Here is a 24147-nt window from a genome sequence, read left to right on the forward strand (position 1 = left end):
AGACCTCAATCATATCTCCCCTCACCAGTCTCTTTTCCAACTGAAGAACCCTAACCTCTTTAGCCTTTCCTCATATGAGAGGCATTCCCAGTGGCGTACCAAGGGGGGGCGGTGGGAGCGGTCCGCCCCGGGTGCACGCCGCTGGGGGGGGGTGCTGCACGCGCCTGTCCTTAGTTCGTTCTCCCCCGGGGGGGTTCTTTCGCAGGAGGGGTCCTTTCGCCGGGGGGGGGGGGGGGGGTCGCGCTGCACCCGGGGGGCGGGGCGCATCGGCGATCCGCCACGGGTGTCAGCCCTCCTAGGAACGCCACTGGGCATTCCATTCCCTTTATCATTTTGGTTGCTCTTCTTTGAACCTGTTTTAATTCCACTATATCATTTTTGAAATACGGTGACCAGAACTGAACGCAGTACTCAAGGGGCGGTCGCACCATGGAGTGTTACAGAGGCATTATAGTACTTTTGGTCTTATTCACCATCTCGTTCCTAATAATTCCTAGAATCCTGTTTGCTTTTTTGGTTGCCACCACACACTAAGCAGAAGATTTCAGCGTATTATATATTCTTGAGTGCTGACCCCCAAGGTGGACCCTAGCATCAGATAACTGTGATTCAGATTATTCTTTCCAATGTGCATCACCTTGCATTTGTCCATATCCTGAAATATTTCACAGTCTGCACGTGTTTTATCATCTGATAATTCAATCACCTCACTCGTCATTCCGATTTCCATATCATTTATAAAAATGTTAAATAGCACCGATTCCAGTACAGATCCCTGTGGCACTCCACTGTTCAGCCTTGTTACGTCTGTGGCCGTGACCACCCTCAGACTTACCCTGTTTCTGGGAGTCAGTGGCTGTGCTGGCTTCTGCTTGTCTCTGTGTCTGTCTCTGTCTTAGTTTCTCTCTGGCTCTGTGTGCTGATTGCCCTACTGAACCTCACCTGTGTGGGCTATGCCTTTTCCAAGATGGCTGCCGCCGACTCCTCTATGCCAGTATCCAAGATGGCTCCCGCTGGGCTGACTTCTCTGTGTGTCAAGCCTCTGTTTGGATGCAAGGTGATTGCTGCAGCTGTGCCTCTGATGTGGAAGGGCTTTATTAATCACTTAGAGACTACAGCCCGGGCCTTTGCATTTCATCTAGGGCCCTGGTGTATAGAGTGCTCTGTACACTGTTTCAGTGTTTGCTCTGTGTGAGTTTCTATGTTTGTCTAGATAGCTTAGGCACCGTGTGGCTTGTTAGCCTGTGTATAGCTTTGCTAGTTCTCTGTGTTTGTTCCTAGTGTTAGACTAGCCAGCTTAGGCACCGTGTGGCTTGTTAGCCTGTGTATAGCTTTGCTAGTGCTCTGTGTTTGTTTAGACTAGCCAGCTTAGGCACTGTGTGGCTTGTTAGCCTGTGTATAGCTTTGCTAGTGCCCTGTGTTTGTTTAGACTAGCCAGCTTAGGCACCGTGTGGCTTGTTAGCCTGTGTATAGCTTTGCTAGTGCTCTGTGTTTGTTTCCAGTGCATGACTTGTTAGCTTGGGCACAGCTTTGTTGTTAGCTGGTGTATAGCTTTCAAGTCTCCTGAATGTGCTCTGTGTATGTTTCTTATGTATGACTGGTTTGCCTGGGTATAGCATTTCTATTAGCCTAGGTACAGTTTACTAGTCATTGTGTTTAAACCTGCCGACTGCCAGAACCCGGACAGTCCCTGCCTGTCGGCCTTGCCTGCGCCTAGGTGCCAGGGGGCACTCCTGGATCTTCATTCCTGCTGTTCCTGCTTGCAAATTCCAGTTCCGGGTTTTCCTGTAAGTCCTACCGGCTGCCAGAACCTGAGGGCTCAACCCTCGGGGAAAGGTGGTCAAGCGTAGGTGAAGCCTAGGTCCAGTGTGTTCCAGTCCAGCGGGTTTCACTCCTGTATGTTCCAGTCCTGTGGGGCCCTCCAGTGTGTTCCAGTCCAGCGGGCTCCACTCCAGTGCGCACCCGTCCGGTGCGTTCCAGTTCCGTGTATTCCGGTGTAGAACTCCAGTCCGGGGTTCCGGTCCAGTTTTGTCTCATCTCTACCTTGGAGGTGATCTTGCCTGCCACTGCCGCTCCACGGTAGTGGCCCATGGGCTCACGAACCCAGTGCTCCCGGGGAAGAAGCCTGACAGTATGCCAAGGTCCTCGAGCACGCGACAAGCCTCCTCCATTGACAGCAATGACCATTTAACCCTTTCCTCTGTTTTCTGTTCAATAATCAATTCCTAATCCACACCAGAACCTTGCCTCCTATCCCATGACTCTTTAATTTTCTCAGGAGTCTTTCATGAGGAACTTTATGAAAAGCTTTCTGAAAATCTAGATACACTACATCAACCAGCTCACCTTTATCCACATGTTTATTCACGCCTTCAAAGAAATGAAGCAAATCGGTGAGGCAAGACTTCCCTTGGCTGAACCCATGCTGACTCTGTCCCATTAAACCATGTTTGTCTAACGTGTTCTGTAATTTTGTTCTTTATAATAGTTTCCACTATTTTGCCTGGCTCTGATGTCAGGCTTACCGATCTGTAATTTCCCGATCACCCTTAGAACCCTTTTTAAAAATCGGCGTCACATTGGCCACGCTCCAATCTTCAGGTACTATGGACGATTTTAACAACAGGTTATATATTACTAACAGATCAGCAATTTCATGATTAAGTTCTCTGTATTCCCTTGGATGTATGCTTCCCAATTAACAATGTTGCCACCTAGCTTCTGCTAATCTTCTTTGGTGCAATTCCTTCTAAAACTGATTTCTGTGTGTTTATCCCATGCATTTTTGAATTCTGTTATGGTTTACATCTCTACCACCTGCTGCGGGAGAACATTCCAAGTATCCACCATCCTCTCGGTGAAAAAATACTTCCTGACATTATTCCTGAGTCGCCCCCCACCCCCTTCATCCTCAATTCATGTCCTCTAGTTCTACCATCTTCCCTTTTCTGGAAGAGATTTGTTTGCTGATTACTACCTTTCAATATTTGAACATCTGTGTCATATCACCCTGGTTCTCCTTTCTTCCAGGGTATACATGTTCAGGTCATCAAGTCTCTCTTCATATGTCTTGCTACACAAACTGCATACCATTTTTATTGCTTTTCTTTGAACTGCTTCCAGCCTTTTTACATCTTTAGCAAGATATGCCCCCCAAAACTGAACATAATACTTCAAGTGAGGCCTCACCAATGACTTGTACAGGGGCATCAACACCTCCTTTCTTCTGCTGGTTATACCTCTCTCTATGCAGCCTAGCATCCTTCTGGCCATAGTGACTGCCTTGTCGCATTGCTTTGCCACCTTGAGATCCTCAGACACTATCACCCCAAGGTTCCTCTCCTCAGCCGAGCTTACCAAACTCTCCCATCGTATCTGGTACATCACTTTTGGATTTTTGCACCCTAAGTGTATCACTGTGCACTTCTTAGCATTAAATTTTAATTGCCAGACCCTTGAACATTCTTCCAACGTTTGGAGATCCCTTCTCATGGTTTCTACACCCTCCAGTGTATCCACTCTAATGGCTATGTTTGTGCAATCCGCAAAAAGGCAAACTTTTCCTTCTAGCCCACCAGCAATGTTTCTCACAAATATATTAAACAGAATTGGCCCCAGCATCGACCCCTGAGGTACTCCACTGCTCACTTTCCTTTCTTCTGAGCAGATTCCAATTACCACCACCCTCTGTTGCCTGTTGGTCAACCAGTTTCCAATTCATTTCACTACTTTGGATCCTAAGTTCAGCCCTCTCAGCTTATTCATGAGTCTTCTGTGAGGGACCGTATCAAAGGCTTTGCTGAAATCCAAGTACATTACATATAGTGCATGTCCTTTATCCAGTTCTTTGGTCACCCAGTCAAAGAAGTCGATCAGATTTGTTTGGCAGGATTTTCCTTTGGTAAAGCCATGTTGCCTCTGATCCTGCAATCTGTTGGCTTCTAGAAAGTTAACTATCCTTTCCTTCAGCAGTGACTCCATTATTTTTTCTATCACTGTCCCTGCTTTTGTGACAAGTGACCACGTCATCAGCTCAGTCCAGAGGAACTTCTCTCATCTCTAAAGATCTATTACATAAATCCTTAAGAGGTCCTTCCAGGACTTCTCTGAGCTCCCTCAGTATTCTGGGATGTATCCCAACCAACCCCATAGCTTTGTCCATTGCCAGATTTTCAAGCTGCTTATAAACACTTTCTTCCGTGAATGGTGCAGTATCCACTCCATTCCCAGATATACCTTCGGTAGCCAACCAAGGTTCTTTTCAGGGTTCTCTTCCGTGAACACAGAAGAGAAGTATTTGTTCAACACGTTTGCTTTATCCTCATCACTTTCCACAAAGTCATTCTCAGCATCTTTCAGTCTTACAATTCCATTCCTATCTTTTCTCCTTTCTCCAATATATCTGAAAAAGGTCTTGTCACCTCACTGTACATCTTTAGCCATTCTTTCATCCACCTGCGCTCTTTCTAGCTGATTTTCTCTTGACTTCTTTAATCTCTTCCGTGATCCTCCTGTTGCATTGTTCTGTATTTCTTGAACAAAGCCTCTTTTGCCCTTATTTTTTTCAGTCTCCTGTTTGGAGAACCATACATGCTTCCTGTTTCTTGTTTTCATTTACTTTCCTTGTATACAGATCAGTTGCCATATGTATAGCAGTTTTCAGCTTGGACCACTGCACTTCCACTTCACCCATGCCTACCATTCCATCAGCTCCTCCTTCAGGTATTCCCCCATTTCACCAAAATCAGCATGTCTGAAATCCAGTACTTTGAGTTTTATGTAGCTGCACTCCACTTTTGCTCATATCAAGCCATATCATGTGATGATCACTATTGCCTAGGTGGGCGCCCACCTGGTCATTGGAAAGACTGCCTCCATTTGTGAGCACTAGATCCAGCGTTGACCCTTCCCTTGTGGGTTTCCTCACCATTTGTCTGAATAAGACACTTTGACAGGCATCCATGATCTCCCTACTTCTTTCTCGTTCTGCTGATGGGATGTCCCAAGTCACATCAGGCAAGTTGAAATCTCCCAGCAACAGCACTTCACCTTTCATACCAAGCTTATGGATATATATATCAGATCCTTGTCCAGCTTCTCCATTTGTACTGGAGCTCTGTAGATAACACCTATGTGGATACAGGTTCCAGAGTAATCCATATAGCTTCTTCCTTTCCCCATGTCCCCTGCATTTCAGCCACTCTGATATTAATTTTCACATACAGTGCAACTCCTCCATCTGTTCGGCTCCCTATCCTTCCTAAAATAATTATAACCTGGTATGGTTGCATCCCATTCATGAGAGTCATTGAACCATGTCTCTGTAAAAGCAACAATATCCAAGTCTTCTTCAAACATCAGGGCTTGCAGATCTTGAACCTTTTTACTTAGGCTATGAGCATTTGTGCTTACTGCTTTCCATGTATTATTAAGTGGTTTTAGAGGGTTACTAACCTCATTGCTGTCATGTTTTTGCTGGGAGTGACTCTCTGAATTGGTCACTCAACCTGGACATTGCCCGCAAGGTCTTCTGAGTGTGGGGCACCCCCTCAGTAAATCTCTTTGCCACTCAATTCAATCACAAAGTCCCTCATTTCTGTTCCAGGCTCCAGGTCCTTAGCAGACTAGCATCGGATGCCTTTCTCCTTCATTGGAGGACTGGTCTTTTCTATGCGTATACTCCCATCCCTCTTGTGGGGAAGTCTTTGCTGAAAGTCATGCAAGACCGAGGAACCATGATCCTGTTTGCTCCATATTGGCCCAGGCAGATCTGGTTCCCTCTTCTTCTGGAGTTGTCCTCCGAAGAATCTTGGAGATTGCAGTGTTTTCATCATGCAGAACGAGGGATCTTTTCTACATCACAACCTCCTGTCTCTGGCATAGGCGGTCGGTGGCCCAACTGTTTGGGGAGGCTAAAGGGGGTGGGGCCAGAGGTGGGGCTTACATACATAATTGTCTGACAACACACAGAAAAAAATAAGTAAAAATAAAAGTTACAATTAACACCTTTTATTAAATGTAGATATTAGATATGTATCATATGTCAAAAAAGTGGTTGCTCAAAGCATATACTAACCAATGTGTATACTATTCAAAAATGTTATCAATTATTAAACACTGCTATTTCCATCCATGGAAAATCCCAAAATGAAATAGTCACATTAGTGAAGTAACATCCAGCGACTAGACTTTGCATCATAGGTGTCAGTGATCTGCTCAGAGTTAATATCTCCAACAAGATCACTTTCAATGTTCAGTAAACATAAAGTTGTCAGTCTTTTCTGACCCATTGTGGATCTCGGCCAGTTTCGTACACGTCTCATGGCAGAAAAGGATCTCTCACAGGTAGCTGTGCCAACAGGTAGAGTAAGTGCCAGTTTCAAAAGCTTTGTAAAATTTGGATAAAAAGGTGTTGAAGCAGCTGGTTTCAGAGCTTCCAGAGTGATTTCTATGTTTGGTAAGTCATTTTTTATCAATTCCATCTCTGTGTGAGCAAGTTTCGTATTGATAGAAAGAGCACTTACATATTTACTGAGTAGCCCATTGCTGCCCTCCAAATCGCATTTCAGAACTGCATCAACACTTTTTGCAATTTCCATTGACTGAGATGAAAACCTGCGACTACATTCTCCTAATAGTGTATCTAGCACAGAAAAATACAGTTGTCTTCCCCATTTTTCTTTTGCATTCTCATTTTCACTTGACTCTGAGAGATATTCTCGTTGTCCAAGTGTGCTTGTAATAAACGAACATTCTAGCGAAGCTGTTCTTTTCACAGGTCTTGACTGTCGACGTTTGTAAGAGTGCTCTTCATCTGTGTCAGGAACATTATGCAGTTGACAGAACTTTTGGATTTCCTCCCAAATATCAGCCCACTTAGCATCTGTTTGCATTTTCTGCAATACGTCAATGGTTCTCTGGAGTACACTAGAGGCTCGAGAAAGTGTTGTATCTTCTGCCTGAAGTGCTTTGAGGCATATTTTCAAAGCACTTTGGGAGGCTAAGTTCCATAGGTTTCTATGGAACTTTGGGAGGCTAAGTGCTTTGAAAATGAGCCTCTTAGTGTGTCACATGAATTGTACTAAGTACATGGTAAAAAATAATCAAGCACACACAAAATTCTAACTTGCGCACAGTTTTCAGCAACCCTGATGCTTCAATGAATCTACGGTATGGAGGCTCCGATAATCCCAATAAAGTGCTGAGAAGTGCTCCCAGTGAGTTTTTAACAGCAGATACATTTTTCCATCGACAGGCCCATCTCGTGTCACTTAAACTGAACAATTCCAATTTGACACCAAGCATCTTCTGGGCCTCTAGGTATGCATGATGTGTACCAGGCTGTGAAAAAATGTGAACAAGCTTTCCAGAGTGTAAAAAAATCCTGTTGCTGCTCGGTTTATTCTGCAGGCCTCTACTAAAACCAAATTCAATTTATGGGCCATGCAGTGTATATATATAGCTGTGGGGTGATCTTGCAGTATTTTTTGCTGTACTTCATTGACCTGCCATGACAGCAGCTCCATCATAGCACTGTGCTACAATTTGCAAATCTGCAGTCCCTGATACTTGTAAGAATTGTTTAATGTGCTGATAGATAGCATTAGCATCTCCCCACTCAAAACAATCAATAAATCCCAAAAAGTGTTTTTATTTCCAGATTTTCTGTACATCTCACACACGCTGTCATTTCTTCTTGCTTGAAACTGCGTGCTTCATCAACAAGAAGAATAAAGAACCCATTTTCCTGCACTTTCTGAATGATTTTAGCTTTTACAAAATCTGCTGCAATCTGTAGTAGCTCATTTTGCGTTCTGAGGCCCAATAGATTGAAAGAACCCTTCAATTTTCTTGCAAATGCTTCATCGTATTTTGAGAACAAATTGCACAATTCCAGGAAGTTTCCACAATTTGCTGATTCTTCTCTTTCATCATGTCCCCGCAGTGCAATTCCTTGTTTGGCCAAGTAAAGCAGTAAATTAGTAATTTTTACAGCATAGTCTCTATTTTCTTCTACTAATTTCTTGTGAGAAGCTGAGAGCTGTGTTGCGATAGAGCCCACTTCTCTGGATTGTTTGAGGAAATGCCATCTTTCAGAAGACTGCTTATATATACCAGAATCTACATGTTTCTAAAGCTTTTTCTTTAAAATTTTCCAGTCCCTGAAAACTGCATCTAACTGCTGACTGTACTCTAAAAATGAAAATGTCTTGTAATATTCTGATGTGAAGGAACGGTTTTGCTTTCCAAACAGTGGTGTAGCTACGTGGGGCCTGGAGTAGTGCCTTCGTTCAACTAAGTTCCTGGTGCGATCAGCTGTTTCGGCGCCTTGTGTCCTGCACGGGGCAGCTAAACTGTGCCCCCCCCCACCTAGGGCTCTGGCCCCCCCCCTCCCGGCGAGGTCTGGCTATGCCCCTGTTTCCAAACACAGAGTTTGGAAACTCAGGTAAATGAGGCTGTGATGGTCCCATTGTAGTTGACCCAAGATCTAATACAGGAGTAAGGACAAGATTTTTTTCAGTTGAAATTGCAAGATTTTGAGGCTGATTTTGATTTGATGAGAATTCTTCATGTGGATTAGGAACTAATATGTTGCTAGAGCAGCCAGCCAATGACATATTTGAATCTTGCTCAGAATCACTTGGTATCTCATTCTCTCTAAATTTATTCCTGCTGCACTTACAGGCAGATGATCAAAGCCTCGCGCTGTTCCAAACAGCGCTCTAAAAATAGCGCGGGAACAGCGTGGGGCTTTACCGCACAGATGATCAGAGATAATGCATGCAAATTTAAGCAGCGCAATTATCTCTGATCATCGGATAGAAGTGCTGGCGAATTGTGCCGAGCATGCGCTCAGCACAATCCTCCTGCACTTGTTTGACAGGTCTGGGCTGTCAAAAGCCCAAACCTGTCAAACACCCTGCCCTGTCGGTCAAACACCCTGCCCCGAGGCCTGAGCAACGGGGGCTGGAGGTCCGGTGGACCTCCGGTCCCCCCCCCCCCACGACGATCCCACCCTCCCACCCCAGGTTCAGGGAGGGCTGGAGATCCAGTGGGTCTCCAGCCCCCCAAACCCCCAGAAAATGGAACTCCAGCCCCCCCTCCCCATCGCTCGCTGGGTGGAAGAGGGTTTGGCTGATGGCCAATGGACATTTTCTGGGGGTTTGGGGGGCTGGAAACCAACTGGATCTCTAGCCCTCCCTGAACCTGGGGGGGTGGGATCATCGGGGGGACCGGAGGTCCACCGGACCTCCAGCCCCCTGTTGGCATTTGCCTTGGGGGGGAACGAGGGCCTGCCAGCATGCAACTGCATGCTGGACAGGGCTTTACCATTCTTCCCCAATGATCGGCAAACCTTAACGCCAGCTCGGAGCTGGCATAGGGTTTGCCATGGCCACCGACCCACATTTTGGTGCGCTGGCCGCTGATCATTGGGGAGGAATACCTAATGCCCTGTTTAGCATGCATTTGCATGCTACTTGCACTACGAGCCCTTGAGTGCGTTGTTTCACGCGCTCGAGGGCTCTGATCATGCGAGGCTAGCAAACGCCGGCGCTAGTATGGTGCTAACAGCCTCTAGCGCCGGCATTTGCTTTTGATCATGAGGGCCTTAGTGTTTCCAGAACTTGTTTTCTCTGGAGTGCACTGTCCAGAGCTCACTGTGGCATTTGCGCCAAAATATTTTCTAATATCCATGATGTTTTGAGTAACTGGGTTTGTTTGAGATGATCTGAACTCAAATTCTGAGTCAGGAGGGTCTCCAGCAGAGGATCTTCAGTCTCAAGTCAAGTCCCAGGGCCTTTAGAAACAGAAAAGGGGCTGCAGCAGGGGTATAATTAATAGGACTTTCAAAGAGACTCATAGCACAGAAGTCAATGTTTAGTATATTCTGGTTGAAGACTATAGATCTGAAAGTCTAAAATACCCTAGTTACTTGTGCATCACCATAAATCTACTCTAGGGGAGTGAAGGGTGCCCCATCCCAAATGTGAAAAGTTACAAGTACCACTCTAATTGGTGAGATTGAAGGTTAGCAAGTGAAAGTTTTCTTGCAGTGTATTCGGTATATAAATTTGTCATGGTGGAGAAGAGACTGAATCCCAAGGAAGGGCTGCTGCTGCTGGTTATTATTACTACTACTACTACTACTTAACATTTCTAAAGTGCTACTAGGGTTACGCAACGCTGTACAATTTAACATAGAAGGACAGTCCCTGCTCAAAGAGCTTACAATCTAGAAGACAAGTGAACGGTCAGTCCGATAGGGGCAGTCAAATTGGGGCAGTCTGGATTTACTGAACGGTAAGAGTTAGGTGCCGAACGCAGCATTGAAGAGGTGGGCTTTAAGCAAAGACTTGAAGATGGGCAGGGAGGGGAGGGTTGTTCCAAGCATAGGGTGAGGCGAGGCAGAATGAGCGGAGCCTGGAGTTGGCGGTGGTGGAGAAGGGTAATGAGAGGAGGGATTTGTCCTGTGAACAGAGGTTTCGGGCGGGAACATAAGGAGAGATGAGGTAGAGAGGTAGTGAGGGGCAGCAGACTGAGTGCATTTGTAGGTAAGGAGGAGAAGCTTGAACTGAATGCGGTATCTGATTGGAAGCCAGTGAAGTAACCTGAGGAGAGGGGTGATATGAGTATATCGGTTCTGGCAGAATATAAGACGTGCAGCAGAGTTCTGAACAGATTGAAGAGGGGATAGGTGGCTAAGTGGGAGGCCGGTGAGGAGTAAGTTGCAGTAGTCAAGGCGAGAGGTAATGAGAGCTTGGACGAGAGTTCGGGTGGTGTGTTCAGAGAGGAAAGGGCGAATTTTGCTGATGTTGGAGAGGAAGAAGCGACAGGTCTTGGCTATCTGCTGGATATGCACAGAGAAGGAGAGGGAGGAGTCAAAGATGACTCCGAGGTTGCAGGCAGATGAGACGGGGAGGATGAGGGTGTTATCAACTGAGATAGAAAGCGGAGGAAGAGGAGAAGTGGGTTTTGGTGGAAAGACGATGAGCTCAGTCTTGGACATGTTCAGTTTCAGGTGGCGGTTGGACATCCAGGCAGCAATGTCGGATAAGCAGGCTGATATCTTTGCCTGGATCTCCACGGTGATGTGTGGTGTGGAGAGATACAGCTGGGTGTCATCAGCATAGAGATGATACTGGAAACCATGAGATGAGATCAGTGAGCCCAGGGAAGAGGTGTAGATTGAGAAGAGAAGGGGTCCAAGGACAGATCCCTGGGGAACACCAACAGATAGCGGGATGGGGTTGGAGGAGGATCCATGAGAGTGAACTCTGAAGGTGCAGTGGGAGAGGTAGGAGGAGAACCAGGAGAGGACAGAGCCCTGGAACCCAAATGAGGACAGTGTGGCAAGAAGTAAATCATGATTGACAGTGTCAAAAGTGGCGGATAGATCGAGGAGAATGAGGATGGAGTAGTGGCCTCTGGATTTGGCAAGGAACAGGTCATTACAGTCTTTAGAGAGTGCTGTTTCTGTCGAGTGTAGAGGGCGAAAACCGGATTGAAGTGGATCGAGGATGGCATGAGAGGAGAGAAAATCAAGGCAGCGGCTGTGAACGGCGCGCTCAAGTATTTTGGAGCGGAAGGGTAGGAGGGAGATGGGGCGGTAGTTGGAGGGACAGGTAGAGTCAAGTGATGGTTTTTTGAGGAGAGGTGTGACTACGGCGTGCTTGAAGGTGTCAGGGACAGTTGCAGTGGAGAGAGAGAGGTTGAGGATATGACAGATGGCGGGGGTGACAGTATGAGAGATGATGTTAAGTAGGTTGGTGGGGATGGGATCAGAAGAGCAGGTGGTGCATTTCGAGGAGGAAAGAAGGCAAGCGGTTTCCTCCTCGATGATGTCGGGAAAGGAGGAGAAGGAGGTCTGGGTTGATTGGTTGAGGGAGAGGGTTGAAGGGTGAAGAGGAGGAGATGGCTTGGTAGTGAACTCAAGGTTGATCTTTTGCACCTTGTCGCGGAAGTAATTGGCCAGTGATTGAGGAGAGAGCAAGGGGGGGTGGGAGTGGAGGGCACTTTAAGGAGGGAGTTAAGGGTGGCGAAGAGACAGCGGGGGTTGGAGCTGAGAGAATTGGTCAATTGGGTGTAATAATCCTGTTTGGCAAGGAATAGGGAGGAGTGGAAGGAGGATAGCATGAATTTGTAGTGAAGGAAATCTGAACGGGTGCGGGATTTCCTCCAGAGGCGTTCAGCAGATCGGGCGCAGGAGCGAAGGTAATGGATGCAAGGGGTCAGCCATGGCTGGGGAATAGTATGCTTAGTGGGACGGGAGGTGGATGGTGCGAGGGTGTCCAGAGCAGAGGAGAGAGTGGCATTGTAAGCGGAGACAGCCTTGTCGACAGACTCGGAGGACATGATGGAGGGGAGGAGATTAGAAATACTAGAGGATAGGTTGGGAGGGTCAATAGCCTGGAGATTCCTGGAGGTAGTGGTTAAAGTTGGACGGGGCTGAGGGGGGGTGAAGAAGTGTGAAGGTGATCAGGTGATGATTGGAGAGAGGAAGAGCTGAAGCGTGGAAATTGGAGGGAGAGCCGGAAGAGGAGAGGACGAGGTCAAGACAATGGCCGTCTCGGTGAGTAGGGGTGGTGGAGCATAGCTGGAGGTTGAAGGATGATGTTAGAGTGAGGAACTGAGAAGCATGAGGGTCGGATTGGTCATCAACGTGTATGTTAAAGTCTCCGAGAATGAGGGACGGAGATGAGGGTTCGAGAAAAACAGAAAGCCAGGCATCAAAGTCGGTGAGAAAGGAAGAGAGGGATTTATTAGGGGGGCGGTAAATGACTGCCACTCTGAGTGGCAATGGGTAGAATAGCCAGATGGAGTGTGCTTCAAAGGATGAGAAGCAGTGAGACTGCGGTAGGAGGAGGGGTTGGAAACTACAGGAGGGTGAGAGTAGTAGCCCGACGCCTCCACCGCGGCCAGCTGGGCGGGGAGTGTGGGAGAAGAGATAACCTCCATGACAAAAGGCCGTGACTGAGGCAGAGTCGTCAGGGGAGAGCCAGGTTTCAGTTAGGGCGAGCAGTTGAAGGGAACGAGAGATGAAGAGATCGTGGGTGAAGGGCAGTTTGTTGCAGACCGAGTGGGCATTCCATAGGGCACATGAGAAGGGGAGGGAGGAGGGGGGAAGGAGGGGAATAGAGACGAGATTGGAGACATCACGGAATCGTTTGCATGGATAGGAGGAGGATAGGTGAGGGGGGCCTGGATTAGGATTAATGTCTCCCACGGATAGCAAGAGGAGGAGCAAGAGAGTGCGGAGGAGGGTGGGGGAGGTCGGGCGACGAAGACGACAAAGACTGGATGCACTTAGGAGGAATGGTGATGGGTTAATGGCAGGAAGGAAGTGTTGAAGGTTAAGAGCTAGGAAGGAGGAGGGGGACAAGAGAGATGGTGAGGTGGTGAGGGATGGGGGTGAATAGGGTATTGCCGTAGCGAGCAGGACGGGAGGGGACATGGGTGGGCAATGATTTCCAGCGGTAGTCAGCGGTAGGGGGAGGGGAAAAAGATTAGGAAGGGACAGGGCAAGGAAGAGAATGTGGACAGGGGCCATAAGTAGTGATTGAGGTGTAACAGGTGTATGTGTAGTGACTGGGGTGTGAGGCAGATAGATAGAGCGGAAAAGCTGGATTGGAGGCTAGGAATTGGAGGAAGAAATTGACAAGTAATGCTTCTATGTGCCTGTAAAAATGGATTTATACATCATAAATGACATATCATATTTTAAACTCTATTATTTCAAGCACTTAACCAACACTAAACCACATACACATCTATGGAACAATTCAACACCAGATCCTCCAAAATATTCTAAAACCAAACCATGTCTGGTGTTATGACAAACGAAAATTAAAGTGTTGATGTTTGTCACCTCAATAAGGCCAACAATCCCTCAACTGCAAAACACTATGCACAAACTTGTGCAAAAACACACTCAGAACCTTACTGTACCATAAATATTACACTGGGCAGACCCTAATACACCAATATACCACCCAAACGGACAACATCACAGACCGTCAACAATATGAAACAAGGGATCATATCACAATTCTCATATACAGCCGCAAAACATCCTTTTAGGGTGGATAGTATTCACAATGAGCTCCTTTTATTAACGACCAGATAGAGATAAGAGTTTTCAAATTTCAGTTTTGGCACAGCAGTATACTGTAAGTCATCACAAACAAAATATAAGAAAACCAATGGACTGCATTAGGGGCTTATAGTTATAGCCCATTTAGTTATGTAAGAGACTCAAATGGGCTGAGAATGAGATCTGCATGAAAAAAAATATTTATTTTTTTATTTTGACTTAAAACCTGCCTCAGAGTCAGCACCTACCTCTCCTGAAATCCAACGTGCGCTGTGTGCCACAATTTCCTCTTGAATTATTATGGTCTGGGAAGGAAGTGGGAACACCTCAGACAGCCACTCTTAGCCAGCCTTGAGCCTTCCCTACTCAGTAACGGCCCTGCTCGCACGTTCCCGCCTTTGCGGAACAGGAAGTTGCATCATGACGAGAGCTTTCATAGTGAAGGCTGACTGGCTGAGCCTGAGGCAAAGAAGCAGATGATGACGATCGGTGACGTTGGGAAGCCAGTTTAAAGCGGATCGGCGGTGTGGAGGCAAAAAGAGGAGGAGGAGGAGGGACGCGGCGCGCCAGTGAGAGACCGAGTAGCCCCAAGCGGGCGGAACTGAGCATGGCGCTCAATTGATGGTGAGCCGGCAGCACTGCAAAGAAAAGAGAGGACTGGAGTCAGTCAGGACTGGTCTGGAGGAGGACTCGGAGAATGGAAAAGAATAAAGACGGCGTTGGAGAATGAGAAACAGTTGCTGATCCATCTTGCTGCTGTTTGTAACTTGTGGCTGGGGAGGCTTAGCCTCCCCAAGCCTCTTATACTGGGCACCTAGGGTCTGTGGTCCTCACAGCCTGGATGTTGAGAGCTTAGAATTTGCTTCCTTGTATTTTCCTGTGGATATCTCCAGGGTCTTGATGGCTTCCAGGAAAGATTCCTCTAAAAGGTGTTACTCTTTCAAATGAATGAGGTTTGCTGTCTGATTTGAGGGCAAGGCCCTAGATCCCATTTCTTGCTCTGCACAGGTCCTGCTTGAATACCTTCTGCACCTCTGTGTCTGATCTCAAGTTCAATTCTGTAAGGGTTCTCTTTAATACGATTAGTGCTTACCATTGCCATGTAGAGGGTAGACTCATCTCTGGACAGCCTCTAGTTGTTTGATCCATGAGAGGTTTGCTTTTGACAAAGCCCCCTGTCATACCTCCACCTGTGTCATGGGACCTCAACGTCGTCCTCACCCAGCTGATGAAAGCTCCTTTTGAGCCACTGGATTCCTGTCATTTGAAGTACTTGACCTGGAAAGTCTTGCTTTTAGTGACTGTTACTTCAGCTCATAGGGTCAGTGAGCTTCAGGTCCTAATGGTGGATCCATCTTACACTAAATTTCATCATAACAGAGTAGTTCTCTGCATGCACCCTAAGTTCCTGCCTAAGGTTGTGTTGGAGTTTCATCTGAACCAGTCGATTATTTTTCCAACATTCTTTCCCAAACTCATGCTGATCCTGGCAAACGTGCACTGCACACTTTGGACTGCAAGCAAGCCTTGGCCTTTTACTTGGAGCGGACTAAGCCCTACAAACGGTTCACCCTTCTTTTTGTTTCTTTTGATCCCAACAGGATGGGGGTTGCCATCGGGAAATGCACAATTTCCAATTGGCTGGCAGATTGCATTTCATTCACTTATGCACAGGTTGGGCTGACTCTTGAGGGTCATGTCAAGGTTCACAATGTCAGAGCCATAGCTGCTTCGGTAGCCTATGAGGTCAGCTTCCATTGAAGAAATTTGCAAGGCTGCACCTTGGTCTTCAGTGCACACATTCATATCTCACTACTGCCTTGAGCAGGATACCCAATGTAATATTCATTCTCCGAGGACAAGCAGGCTGCTTGTTCTCACTGATGGGTGACGTCCACGGCAGCCCCTCCAATCGGAAACTTCACTAGCAAAGTCCTTTGCTAGCCCTCGCGCGCCCGCGCGCACCGCGCATGCGCGGCCGTCTTCCCGCCCGAAACCGGCTCGAGCCGGCCAGTCTTCTTTTGTCCGCACTCGGTACGGTCGTGTTTTCGCCGTGTCGAGCCCCGGAAAGTCGACCTCGCGCGTCCAATTTGTTTTGAACGTGTTTTTTTCCTTCGGGAAAGCTTTGTCCTAGTCGGGAAGTGCTCCGGAAACCCCCCGCCGGGTTTCGTGTAAATCCTCCCCGTACTTCCAGCTTTTTTGCCCCGGTAAGTTTTCTTTCGTCGTCGGGGTAGGCCTCTTTTCGGCCTCGGTCGAGATTTTTTCTCCCTCTAAATTTGGTGCTTCAAATTTCGCCATTTCGGCTTTTGATTTCGCCGGCGTGATTTTTCCGCCCATGACATCGAAGCCTTCCAGCGGCTTCAAGAAGTGCACCCAGTGCGCCCGGGTTATCTCGCTCACTGATCGACACTCGTCGTGTCTTCAGTGTCTGGGGGCCGAGCACCGCCCTCAGAACTGCAGTCTGTGTTCCCTGCTTCAAAGGCGGACTCAGGTAGCGAGACTAGCCCAGTGGAACGTGTTGTTCTCGGGCTCTTCGTCGGCATCGGCACCGGGATCTTCGAGTGCATCGACGTCGGTCAGCGTCCAGACCTTCTTCCTCGGCCGCCCCTGCATCGAGTGCATCGAGGCATCGGGCCTCTGCATCGGCGCCGAGACATCGGATAGCTGCATCGACGTCGGTGGTACCAGGACCTCGTCTGCTGATGTCGTCGGACGGTGGTGCATCGGGTGGAGTGCAGGTGAGGGCTGTCCATTCCCCTGCTGGTGGCGGTGAGCCCTCGGGTGGGTCTCCGCCTACCCTGAGGGCTCCTGCGGTACAGCCCCCCCGAGATCGACCTTCTTCAGTCTCGGCCCCGAGGAAGCGACGGATGGATTCGACGTCCTCCTCGTCGGTGCCGGGGAGCTCCGGTGACATGCTTCGAAGAAATCGAAGAAGCATCGACACCGGTCTCCTCCCCGTGTCGGCACCGAGAGCTCTGGGTCGCCGAGGGATTCGGCACCCAGCAGGCATCGGCACCGAGAGGACCGCTCACCCTCTGTTCAGGAGGTGTCGATGCGCTCCGCTCTGGACAGCCCGGAACAGCCTCCACGCCCGGAACAGGTACTGACGTCGACGCCTGCATCGACCTCTCAGCCTTTCTCTGCAGCCGCTCTAAACGAGAGCCTCCGGGCCGTTCTCCCAGAGATTCTGGGAGAGCTGTTGCGCCCTACCCCTCCGGTACCGGCGGTGCTTGCGCCACCGGTACCGTCGAGCGTGGCGCCGGCTGGCCCATCGCCCCGGTTGAGGTCCCCGACGTCGGTACCGCGTGCGGTACCGACCGCGGCCACCTCCCAGGAAGGCTCCCCGACTACGGCGGCGGAGGGAGCTTCGCCGATGCGGGCGAGGGAGTCTACCTCTCGACGCCCCCATCGTGGACGGGGGTTCCACGGAGTCGAGCAGGGCGAGGTTGCAGACACAGGTCCGTGAACTTGTGTCTGACACCGAGGGTGAGGCCTCGTGGGAGGAAGAGGAAGATCCCAGATATTTCTCTGACGAGGAGTCTGAGGGTCTTCCGTCTGATCCCACTCCCTCTCCTGAGAGACAGCTTTCTCCTCCCGAGAGTCTGTCTTTTGCCTCCTTTGTCCGGGAGATGTCTACGGCCATCCCCTTCCCGGTGGTTGTGGAGGACGAGCCCAGGGCTGAAATGTTTGAGCTCCTGGACTATCCTTCTCCACCTAAGGAAGCGTCCACTGTTCCCTTGCACCATGTCCTGAAGAAGACATTGCTTGCGAACTGGACCAAGCCATTAACTAATCCCCACATTCCCAAGAAGATCGAGTCCCAGTACCGGATCCATGGGGACCCAGAGCTGATGCGCACTCAGTTGCCTCATGACTCTGGAGTTGTGGATTTGGCCCTAAAGAAGGCTAAGAGTTCTAGGGAACATGCTTCGGCGCCCCCGGGCAAGGACGCTAGAACCTTAGACTCCTTTGGGAGGAAGGCCTACCATTCCTCTATGCTCGTGTCCAAGATCCAGTCTTACCAGCTCTACACGAGCATACACATGCGGAATAATGTGCGGCAGTTGGCGGGCTTGGTTGATGCTCTTCCCCCTGAGCAAGCCAAGCCTTTTCAGGAGGTGGTCAGGCAGCTGAAGGCGTGCAGAAAATTCCTGGCCAGAGGAGTTTATGACACTTTTGATGTTGCGTCCAGGGCCGCTGCTCAAGGTGTGGTGATGCGCAGGCTCTCATGGCTGCGTGCCGCCGACCTGGAGAATAGAATCCAGCAGCGGATTGCGGACTCGCCTTGCCGTGCGGATAACATTTTTGGCGAAAAAGTCGAGCAGGTGGTAGAGTCTCTCCACCAGCGGGACACCGCATTCGACAAGTTCGCCCGCCGGCAGCCTTCAGCTTCTACCTCTACAGGTAGACGATTTTTCGGGGGAAGGAAGACTGTTCCCTATACTTCTGGCAAGCGTAGGTACAATCCTCCTTCCCGACAGCCTGCGGCCCAGGCTAAGCCCCAGCGCGCTCGCTCTCGTCAGCAGCGTGCGAATCAGCAAGGCCCCGCGGCTCCCCAGCAAAAGCAAGGGGCGAGCTTTTGACTGGCTCCAGCAGAGCATAGCCGACATCCAAGTGTCAGTGCCGGGCGACCTGCCTGTCGGAGGGAGGTTGAAAGCTTTTCACCAAAGGTGGCCTCTCATAACCTCCGATCAGTGGGTTCTCCAAATAGTCCGGCAAGGATACACCCTCAATTTGGCCTCACAACCTCCAAATTGTCCACCGGGAGCTCAGTCCTACAGCTTCCAGCACAAGCAGGTACTTGCAGAGGAACTCTCCGCCCTTCTCAGCGCCAATGCGGTCGAGCCCGTGCCATCCGGGCAAGAAGGGCTGGGGTTCTATTCCAGGTACTTCCTTGTGGAAAAGAAAACAGGGGGGATGCGTCCCATCCTAGACCTAAGGGCCCTGAACAAATATCTCGTAAAAGAAAAGTTCAGGATGCTTTCCCTGGGCACCCTTCTCCCCATGATTCAGCAAAACGATTGGCTATGCTCTCTGGACTTGAAGGATGCCTACACACACATCCCGATACTGCCAGCTCACAGACAGTATCTGCGATTTCAGCTGGGCGCACGCCACTTCCAGTACTGTGTGCTACCCTTTGGGCTCGCCTCTGCGCCCAGGGTGTTCACAAAGTGCCTAGCTGTGGTAGCAGCGGCGCTTCGCAGGCTGGGGGTGCACGTGTTCCCATATCTCGACGATTGGCTGGTGAAGAACACATCCGAGGCAGGAGCCCTGCAGTCCATGCAGATGACTATTCGCCTCCTGGAGCTACTGGGGTTTGTGATAAATTACCCAAAGTCCCATCTTCTCCCAGTGCAGAAACTCGAATTCATCGGAGCCCTGCTGGATTCTCGGACGGCTCGCGCCTATCTCCCAGAGGCGAGGGCCAACAACTTGTTGTCCCTCGTCTCGCGGGTGCGAGCGTCCCAGCAGATCACAGCTCGGCAGATGTTGAGATTGCTGGGCCACATGGCTTCCACAGTTCATGTGACTCCCATGGCCCGCCTTCACATGAGATCTGCTCAATGGACCCTAGCCTCCCAGTGGTATCAGGCCGCCGGGGGTCTAGAGGACGTGATCCACCTGTCCACGAGTTTTCTCGAATCCCTGTATTGGTGGACGATTTGCTCCAATTTGACTCTGGGACGTCCCTTCCAAATTCCTCAGCCTCAAAAAGTGCTGACCACGGATGCGTCTCTCCTGGGATGGGGAGCTCATGTCGATGGGCTTCACACCCAAGGAAGGTGGTCCCTCCAAGAAAGCGATCTACAGATCAATCTTCTGGAGTTGCGAGCGATCTGGAACGCTCTGAAGGCTTTCAGAGATCGGCTGTCCCACCAAATTATCCAAATTCAGACAGACAATCAGGTTGCCATGTACTATGTCAACAAGCAGGGGGGCACCGGATCTCGCCCCCTGTGTCAGGAAGCCGTCAGCATGTGGCTCTGGGCTCGCCGTCAAGGCATGGTGCTCCAAGCCACATATCTGGCAGGCGTAAACAACAGTCTGGCCGACAGGTTGAGCAGGATTATGCAACCTCACGAGTGGTCGCTCAATTCCCGTGTGGTGCGACAGATCTTCCAGGCGTGGGGCACCCCCCTGGTGGATCTCTTCGCATCTCAAGTGAACCACAAGGTCCCTCAGTTCTGTTCCAGGCTTCAGGCCCACGGCAGACTGGCGTCGGATGCCTTCCTCCTGGATTGGGGGGAAGGTCTGCTGTATGCTTATCCTCCCATTCCTCTGGTGGGGAAGACTTTGTTGAAACTCAAGCAAGACCGAGGCACCATGATTCTGATTGCTCCCTTTTGGCCGCGTCAGATCTGGTTCCCTCTTCTTCTGGAGTTATCCTCCGAAGAACCGTGGAGATTGGAGTGTTTTCCGACCCTCATCACGCAGGACGAAGGGGCTCTTCTGCATCCCAACCTCCAGTCCCTGGCTCTCACGGCCTGGATGTTGAGGGCGTAGACTTTGCCTCTTTGGGTCTGCCAGAGGGTGTCTCCCGCATCTTGCTTGCTTCCAGGAAAGACTCCACTAAGAGAAGTTACTTCTTTCATTGGAGGAGGTTTGCCGTCTGGTGTGACAGCAAGGCCCTAGATCCTCGCTCTTGTCCTACACAGACCCTGCTTGAATACCTTCTCCACTTGTCTGAGTCTGGTCTGAAGACCAACTCCGTAAGGGTTCACCTTAGTGCAATCAGTGCATACCATTACCAAGTGGAAGGTAAGCCGATCTCAGGACAGCCTTTAGTTGTTCGCTTCATGAGAGGTTTGCTTTTGTCAAAGCCCCCTGTCAAGCCTCCTACAGTGTCATGGGATCTCAATGTCGTTCTCACCCAGCTGATGAAACCTCCTTTCGAGCCACTGAATTCCTGCCATCCGAAGTACTTGACCTGGAAGGTCATTTTCTTGGTGGCAGTTACCTCGGCTCGTAGAGTCAGTGAGCTTCAGGCCCTGGTAGCCCAGGCCCCTTACACCAAATTTCATCACAACAGAGTAGTCCTCCGCACTCACCCTAAGTTTCTGCCAAAGGTTGTGTCGGAGTTCCATCTGAACCAGTCAATTGTCTTGCCAACATTCTTTCCCCGTCCTCATTCCTGCCCTGCTGAACGTCAGCTGCACACATTGGACTGCAAGAGAGCATTGGCCTTCTATCTGGAGCGGACACAGCCCCACAGACAGTCCGCCCAATTGTTTGTTTCTTTTGATCCCAACAAGAGGGGAGTGGCTGTAGGGAAACGCACCATATCCAATTGGCTAGCAGATTGCATTTCCTTCACTTACGCCCAGGCTGGGCTGGCTCTTGAGGGTCATGTCACGGCTCATAATGTTAGAGCCATGGCAGCGTCGGTAGCCCACTTGAAGTCAGCCACCATGGAGGAAATTTGCAAAGCTGCGACGTGGTCATCTGTCCACACATTCACATCTCATTACTGCCTGCAGCAGGATACCCGACGTGACAGTCGGTTCGGGCAGTCAGTTCTTCAGAACCTGTTTGGGCTTTAGGATCCAACTCCACCCCCCGAGGGCCCTGTTTGTTCTGTTCCAGGCTACACTCTCAGTTAGTTGGTAAATTTTTTAGGTCAATCTCAGTTATGTCCTCGCCGTTGTGAGGCCCAATTGACCAATGTTGTTGTTTTGAGTGAGCCTGGGGGCTAGGGATACCCCATCAGTGAGAACAAGCAGCCTGCTTGTCCTCGGAGAAAGCGAATGCTACATACCTGTAGAAGGTATTCTCCGAGGACAGCAGGCTGATTGTTCTCACAAACCCGCCCGCCTCCCCTTTGGAGTTGTGTCTTCCCTTGAAGTGTATTGTCTTGCTACATACTGGACTGGCCGGCTCGAGCCGGTTTCGGGCGGGAAGACGGCCGCGCATGCGCGGTGCGCGCGGGCGCGCGAGGGCTAGCAAAGGACTTTGCTAGTGAAGTTTCCGATTGGAGGGGCTGCCGTGGACGTCACCCATCAGTGAGAACAATCAGCCTGCTGTCCTCGGAGAATACCTTCTACAGGTATGTAGCATTCGCTGTTCTGCAGAATTTGTTTGGGGTCTAGAATCAAACTCCACCCCCATAGGACCATTTTGTTCTGTTCCAGGCTGCACTCTCTCCCAGTTTTATATTGTTTCAGGTTGCTCCGTTTTTTTGCCTCGCCATTGTGAGGCCCAATTGTCCAAATGTTATTGTTTTCTGTGATTCTGGTAGCTAGGGATTCCCACTTGTGAGAATATGACCTGCTTGTCCTCAGAGAAAGAGAAGGTACTTGCCTGTAGCAGGTATTCTCTGAGGACAGCAGGCCATTCATTCTTACATTCCCTCCTACCTCCCCTTGGAGTTGCTTTCATGCTATATTATTGTACTGATGGTCCCATGTTCTCACGGTGGGTGGGAAGGCATTTGCACATGTACGGTAAGGATGCTGCATATGCTCTTAAAGTTGTATTAGCTTGTTTAAGCTCCACACTGGGTGACGTGGATGACGTCACCCCCATGTAAGAATGAACGGCCTGCTGTTCTTTGAGAATACCTACTACAGGTACATATCTTTGCGTTATACCCTGCATCCATAAATATAGGGGCAGAACAGTCCCAATATGCTTTATGATGAAGACCACTGACCATTTTAGCAGCTGCCCTCTGGACAGACTCCATCCTGTTTATATCTTTTTGAAGGTGCCAGCTCCAGAATTGTACACAATATTCTCAATGAGGTCTCTCCAATCACTATTCAAAGGGGTGAGAGAAAGAAATGGAAAGTTGATAGGTAGGTGAAAAGTAAAAAAGGAGATGGAGAAATGGAAGTTGAGAAAGAGGGTGAAGTTTGAGTGGACATTGAGGCTGAAAAGAAAAAAAGGAGAAAAGAGCTAAAAGGGAAAGACAGTGAAGCATATACTTAGACTTACAAAGTTCCATAGTAACCTTGTGCAGTAATAGAACCCACCACCATCTTGGTATTATAACTCTTTTGAAAACCAGACTGTGATGGATGCAAAACACTGTATCTATCCAGGTAATTTTCCATCAACCTGGTAACATAACCCTCTGTAATTTTCATAAATGATGGGATAATTGCAACAGGATGATAATTACTCATTACTTTTGAATTCCCTCTGGAATTTTTAGGAATTGGTGTTAACACAATGTCCCCCCAATTTGCTGGGAAAAGAACTTGTACAGTATAGCAAACTGCTTCCAATGGAGATATAGTAATTGTATCTAACATAGGGATATAAAAAATTATTTATATAAAATTGGAAGCCCACACCCAGTTTTACCCTGCCTGGGAACATGTAATATTTTATAACCTATTAGGCACATAATCTGAGATCATCAACAAGTGAGAATCAGGTATCTGTCAAAAATATCAGGCCTGGTTGAGATTCTTCAATTAAATCCCTTATAATCTCTATTTTGTTTACCACTGACCTAATGTTAACATAAAGACAAGGAACTAGTGTATAAATACTACAATTTCTTATGGAAGGTTTTATATGAATCAAGTTCCTATTGTTCACCCCTTTAGACTGCACCCTTCCTTTAGGTGACTTATAACCTCTCCTGCCTCTTATAATGCTGGTAATCTCCTTTTGCATGACCCATGAACAGTCTAGAAGATTAGCAGCATTTATAAATCTACCAAACAGCTCATGTGAATATCCATTACCTGAAATTTACACTGAGATATCCCATTTATCAGCATTTGATCCAAGCATATAATAAAACCCACCCCACAACAGCAAAAGTTCCCATGCAATCAAATTAAACCAATAAATGATGGCAGGTAAAATACACAGCTACCTATAAAAGATAATAGTCAACCACAGATCAGTCTAATTAGTAAAATAGATACAAAGATTGCCTACATAGGGGCATTACACGCCCTCTTTGGCAGGCTCCTTTTTGGCAGTGCTGGCACACTTCTGTAATTGAGAGAGTCATCAGGTACTAGTGATGTCACAAAGAAGGCAGGGCTCAATGTTATACCTTGGAGTTTCCCCGACCAAGAACTCCAAGTATCAAA

General features: G+C 48.9%; 1 protein-coding gene across 1 annotated transcript in view; it reads left to right on the forward strand.

Moving 5' to 3' along the window:
* Nucleotides 1–24147, forward strand: part of LOC115469687 (multidrug resistance-associated protein 5-like) — a 416281-nt gene that overhangs the window by 20002 nt on the left and 372132 nt on the right.

The sequence above is a fragment of the Microcaecilia unicolor genome, chromosome 4 (genome assembly GCF_901765095.1).
Source record: "Microcaecilia unicolor chromosome 4, aMicUni1.1, whole genome shotgun sequence".
Classification (NCBI taxonomy): Eukaryota; Metazoa; Chordata; class Amphibia; order Gymnophiona; family Siphonopidae; genus Microcaecilia; species Microcaecilia unicolor.